Raw genomic sequence first — 6528 nt, 5'->3', positions numbered from 1 at the left:
GGTCCATAAGACTGTGTGGATTACTGTAAGGTTAATGAAGTAGCCATTTTTGATGCTTTCCCCATGCTGAGGATAGATGACATGTTAGAGAAGACTGGGCCAGCAAAATATATAATCAAACCTTGATCTCAAAGAGTATTGGCAGATACCTATGGCCAGCAACAACCAAGAAAAGACTGTGTTTAGCAAGCTGTGGGGGCTGTTTCACTTCAAAAGAATGCCCTTTGGACTCCACAGGGTGGCAACATCATTCCAACGGTTGATGGGCAAAATTCTTGTGCCCCATCAAGAGTACACCTCAGTATACATTGATGACATTATAATCTTCTCAGAGAGATGAGAACAACATTGTCAGCACCTTCAGGCGGTCCTGACAGATCTTCGCTGGGTGGGGCTATGGTGAACCCATGCAAGTGTGGTTTAGGGAAAAGGAAAACAGTACCTGGGGGTCACAACGGGACAAGAAAAAAATACAACCAGTTCCAGAGAAGGTGGAAGCCATCTGGCAGTACCAGTTGCCCAAGACCCTTAAACAGTTAAGGTAGTTTCTTGGGTTTGCCAATTATTACCGCTGCTTCATAAGGGGGTTCTCCCAAATTGTGGCATCCCTCACGGTTCTCACCAAAAGGAGGAAAAACCCAGTACACTGGCATACACAATCTGTCCAGGCCTTTGAAGCCATTAAACAAGTCTTATGCCAAAAGCTGGTGGTGTATACCCTGGATTTAAAAAAAACCCTTCTATTTAGAGACAGATGCCTCCGGTACAGCCCTAGGAGCAATACTCTTTCCGAAAGATCAAGGAAAAGAGAGACCTGTGGTGTACGCTAGTAAAAAACCCATCAGCAGCCAAGACCGTTACTCCACCACTGAATGTGAATGTCTGGCGATTTGGTGTGGGGTGGAATTGTTTGGAGATTATTTGTTAGGAAGGCGCTTTGTACTCATAACAGACCATGCCCCGCTTAAATGGCTCGAGTCTTCCAAGACTGACAATGATAGGTTGACATGGTGGTCATTAGCCTTACAACCTTTTTATTTTACAGTTGAGCACCAGGCAGAAAGAACGAATGTGAATGCAGGCTTCCTATCGAGGCCAGAAAATCGAGCTTGAAATTCCCTGACATTGTCATGAAGCCGGGGTAATCTCCAGGAGTTCCATCTTGTATACAGACTTAAGCGGGGAGGTGTGTAACAGGGTGAGGATCAACCTCCCTTTAGGAACAGGGTTAAAGGGGCTCGGCAGATGAGCAGTAAAGAGAACACAGGTCAAAGACAAGGCAAGGCAATTACTCACAAGGTTTGGATGGTATCATAAGTAATAATAATAAAACTTAACCCCCCCCCAGTAGTCTTCTGGTGATTTTTTTGTTGGTTTCAAATGGCTCAGTCTGCTATGGAGTCAGATAGTACTTCTCTATCTGATTCAACATTCTGCCTGGCTGGGATCATAGTGAAGGGTGTGGGAGGTGGTGGTGGCCACAGAGTTGTAAATTCTTTCCCCTATTCCTTACTCATTCATAACAAGAGGAAGTAGGTAATATACATGCACTTTGCAAACAGTTTGTTGGCCCTTGAATCTGCTGGGCAAGCCCCAGATGTCAATCTGTTAGACAGGTCAAGGGATTTACTGTACATGAGAAGCTGGCATGGTCAGATCAAAGGGAATATTCTCAATGACTGCAGTACCTGAACAACATTTAGAAGACAATATTCAGATAGCATTACATAAAGAGAAAGTGAACAGGGGTCTCTTTAAAACTCATGACATCCCACTGTATCCCAGGACCACTTTCATCCTGCTGCACAGTGAGCATTAACTACGACATTCTGGACGTGAAAAAGTTGTTTAGAGGAAGAAATTGTAAAACTTTAGCCAGACACTTGTGTAGTCTTAGCCATGCTTGCAAGCTCCCTAACCATGCTTTCAAGCTCCCTTGCAGGAGTATGCATTACCAGCCCAAAGAGTGGTTCAACAGACCCACAGACCTGACATCCAAGAAACTGGTTCCCTGTCTGCCTAAAGCTTCACATAAGTGTTGCTCTTATGTGAGCAACAAGCACAAACCTGAAGGAAAGCATTGCCAACATCATCTCAGACTGACAGAGCCGACCCTAGGGGTGTGTGAGGCCTGGGGCGTGTCAGCCTGTGCAGGACCTGGGCAAGAAGGGGGGATGGGAGGGAGGGGTGGCAAGCAGCCGGAACTTGGAGCTGGTAGCACGTGGTGGCCGTGCAAAGTGGTGGTGCCCTCAGGACGTGCCAACGATGCTGTCCATGGTGCCTGTATGGCATTGTCTGCAGGGCCCCCCTAAAACGCGGAACCCATGAGGCCTGGGGCGTGTCAGCCTGTGCAGGACCTGGGCAAGAAGGGGGGATGGGAGGGAGGGGTGGCAAGCAGCCGGAACTTGGAGCTGGTAGCACGTGGTGGCCGTGCAAAGTGGTGGTGCCCTCAGGACGTGCCAACGATGCTGTCCATGGTGCCTGTATGGCATTGTCTGCAGGGCCCCCCTAAAACGCGGAACCCAGGGCGGTTGCCCTGATTCCCCCCCCCCCCCCCAGGGACGCCTCTGCAAACTGATACTGGATGAAGACAGGCATCTGTGTTTTATAGACAGCAAACTCAAGTCAGATAAGCCCCTGTCTGTACTTTTTAGAATGTATGCATGAAATGAGGATGCATGTACCCAGTTACCTTTTGCAGTGCAACTACAACAGCATAAACCTTGGCAAGTTAAGGGAAGAGAGCATTTATCTTTGTTGAGGCCTTTATAGACAAAAACATTAAGGATTATACTTTCCTAGCATGTGATTCCAAAGTTGCTGAAAGAAAAAAATGGGTATAGACTGGGTCACTCAGTGTGGCAGGGATTGGGACAAACTAATGTATGTGAAAGTGAACTCCCTGGGTATTCATTTCAAAACAGACTGGACTTTTTACCAGTGAAGCTTAGCAAACTCCCCCAGACACTGGGGTGGGAGAGCTGTAAAAGAGTATTCCCCGTGGTTAACATTGAAAAAGCAAAAATTAGTGGGACTTATGCATGGAATGGAGCACTACAGGGGTGACAGCATGATGCCTGGGGGAAGAAAGAATTTCTAGAATGGCATCAAGACAGCTGTGATGGGGATGTTGGACAGACCAAGAATGCTTGGATATTCTGCTGACTATAATAGGCAAATTCTGAGGTTAGCTTGCAGCCTCCACAGAAGAGAGATCATGAAGATGACAGAAGACAGATATTGGAGAGAAGGGGCATAAATTCAGTGGGGACAAAACAATGGCTAGACTCTCCAATATATAAACACTGGCATCGATCTGTATGGCTACACAGATTTATTTTTTAAAATCCAGGTCATAGTGCTTCTTTCAGACAACTATTGCACACAAAAAAAATTAGACTCCACCTACTCAGTGGTTAAGGTAGGTCTCACACAAAGACATTCTTCAGAATTGGCATGTGTCAAGTCAGGAAATACAGGATGGGAAATACAGGTAGTCTAAAGAGCAGGAATTGCAGGACCCTGGGGACAGGGGCTCTAGGGCCACTGCATTAAGAAGGAAGAGAACAGTAGTGGTGGTTGCTGACTCACTGCTGAAGGGACAGAGGCACCAATTTGTCATCCAGATTTAGTGTCTCAGGAGGTGTGCTGTCTGTCTGGAGCCCAAATTCAGGACATCACAGAGAGGCTATCAAAGTTCATTCATCCTTCAGACCATGACCCTTTCCTGCTTCTCCATGTAGGCACCAACAATACTGTAAGGAATAACACTCAGCAGATCAGAAGTGACCATGAGGTACTTGGCAAGAGGGTTAAGAAGCTTGGAGCACAAGTGGTGTTCTCATTGATCCTCCCCTTGGAAGGCAAGATCCAAGGAAGGACTTGTCTACCCATGGCATGGAGTATGCATTGAATTTCACCATTTCATTTACTTTATCAAAAATCTATACATAGGCGCCTATACATAGGCGCAGGGTCTTGTCCATCATAATGGGGTTTTGCCATTCACTCCTTGTTTCTTGGATAATTCCTTGAGCCAGCATCTGCTGAACATCTTCCTGCACTACACTGGAGTCTCTGAGGGATTTGTTTCCAGCTTTTCCATTCCACCTGGCCTGATGGAGCTTCAATTTGGTCTTCAATCAGCTTTGTACTCTCTGGCTTGGTAGAGAATACCTCTGGGAATTTCTTCACTATTGCTTCCAACTGGCTCTGTTGTGCTGTTGATAGATGTTCTCCTATCCTTACTGCTTTTGTTTCTTTTTGAGCTTGTGCCTGCAGCCCAAACTAGTTGTTCTGAATCAGGTGCAATGAGTAAGGTTTCCTTCTCATTTCATTTTTTCAACATATTCCCATGATATATTTTCCAGGTCTTATTCCATGGGGGAAAGGGGGGGGGGAGGGGAGGTAAAATCGACAGGGCCCATTTTATTTCAACCTTAGATTTATCCGAAGAGAATGGAAGATCCCCTTGGAACCCAGTCAAGGGAGAGGACAGCCTTTGCAATGCCACGGAGGCTTTATGAGTTTTCACGCATGTCCTTCAGGATACACAGAGCCACAGCTACATTCAAACGCTTGATGGAGCATGTATTAACCCCACACCAGAGCTACACAACAGCATATATTGACAATGTAATTATCTAGTCTAAGGGTTGGATGGAACATCTAAGAGCCCTGGAAACACTGCTTATGGAACTGCTCACAGCCAGCTTTAAGGGTGCTTTAGGCCACCAGGAAGCCCAATACCTTCGGTTTATGCTAAGAGGTGGCCAAATCAAGCCACTACTGGATAAAGTACGAGCATTGAAAGACTATCCATTACCACATACAAAAAGACAAATACAAGCTTTCTTAGGACTGGCCAATTATTATTGGCATCTAGTGCCAATGTTCTTGGAAATAACAGCACCTTTATATGAGCTAACTAGGACTGCTGCTCTGAATAAAATTTGGTTAACAAAAGGAGACCAGGAAAGTATTCTATAAAGTAAAAGGGATCTTGTGTGCACACCCAGTGATACATGCCCCTGACTTTACAAAGCTTTTCTGGGTGCAAAATTACACATCCAATGTGGCAATAGGGGCTGTGTTATTTCAACAAGATAGGGGAGAGCAATGTTCTATAGCCTATATGGTCATGTCCACATATTCAGGGGCATGCACTTGTAGCACCACAAGTAGTAATGGCACAAATTTGTGCTGGTAATTTGTCCCTCAGTGCATGTGCCTGTTGCAGCATAATTTGTTGTGCAACTTTCTACAAACTGCCCTTGCCCAGCTCCTCCAGCTATTCAGCCAGGGGGACCAGCACCTGTGCCGGCTCGAGAAGTATAAGCTGGTGGCCTGGTGAGCAGCTCTCAGGCCCAGCTAGTCAGTAGCTGGGGACACTAGCCCCCTGTGCCAGCTGGACTGCTGCAGCAGTCGTGACCTAGCATGGTCCCTGAACCCTGTACCCACTGCAGCAGTATGGCAGCAGGGACTGCTACATTACTGAGACTTGCTACCACCTACTACAGCATCTGCCTCCTTGGACCTGCAGCCCCATGGCTTCACACCTGCTATGGCTGCACCCCTGCGGAACCCAGATGGGAACCACGCAGCCACCTGGGGTGTGGTATGGACACCCCAGCAGATTCACCTGAGTCTCTGGGACAGCTGTCAGTGGCAGGAAGCCTGGTCCAGGGCTAGAGTCGGCTGCCTGGCTTAGGCCTGTGAATACCAGTTGCCCCTGCTGGGCAGGATGAAGCCCATCCTGCTGGGCCCCTGCTGCTGCCCTCTGCCCCAGAACTGCAAGCCTGGACCCATACACGGGAGAGGACAACGATGAAGATCCTGATGTCACCCTCCACACTTGCCACCTCACCTGGGCCAGCAGTAAACACTGATGGAAGCATGTAGCCCTCCCCACCTGGGATGATGGTTGCTGGCTGCAGCCATTCAGAATGTCAAGAGGCACATTCATGCACCTGGTGCCTCAGCTGGCTCCAAACATCAACTGCTAGGACACAGTGCCTGGCCCACACCCTGGAGAAGCATGTGGCCACAACCATCCTGAGGCTGGCCATGCCTGCCAGCATCAATTAAGTGGCCCACCCGCTTTGGGGTGAAGAAATCCACTTCTGGCCAGGCTGCCCTGGATGTTTGTGGAGCTGTTCAGGATTCCCTGGCTGGCTGGGTCATCTGGCTGGCCAACGCTAGGGAGATGTTTGAGGCCCTTAGGTTCACCAACTGTGTTGTGGCACTTGATGGGACCTGCATCCCCATCCTCCACCCCCATGGTGGAGAGCTGTATTATAGATCTACGTCAACTATGGGAAGTTGGTCACCCCCATAACTGACATGGATCTTGTGGGGAAGCACTTACAAAGGCTAAATATCTATAAGCCAGCTGGATTGGACGAACTACAACCGAGAATGCTAAAAGAATTGGCTGATGTCATTGTACGACTGATGGTGCTTGGAAGAGGTCCCAGAAGATGAAAAAGCCAGTGTGGCACCTATCTTTAAGAAAGGGAAAAGGGAGGA

This window comes from Alligator sinensis, unplaced genomic scaffold, assembly GCF_000455745.1.
Source record: "Alligator sinensis unplaced genomic scaffold, ASM45574v1 scaffold989_2, whole genome shotgun sequence".
Classification (NCBI taxonomy): Eukaryota; Metazoa; Chordata; order Crocodylia; family Alligatoridae; genus Alligator; species Alligator sinensis.
This window is presented reverse-complemented; position numbering follows the sequence as displayed.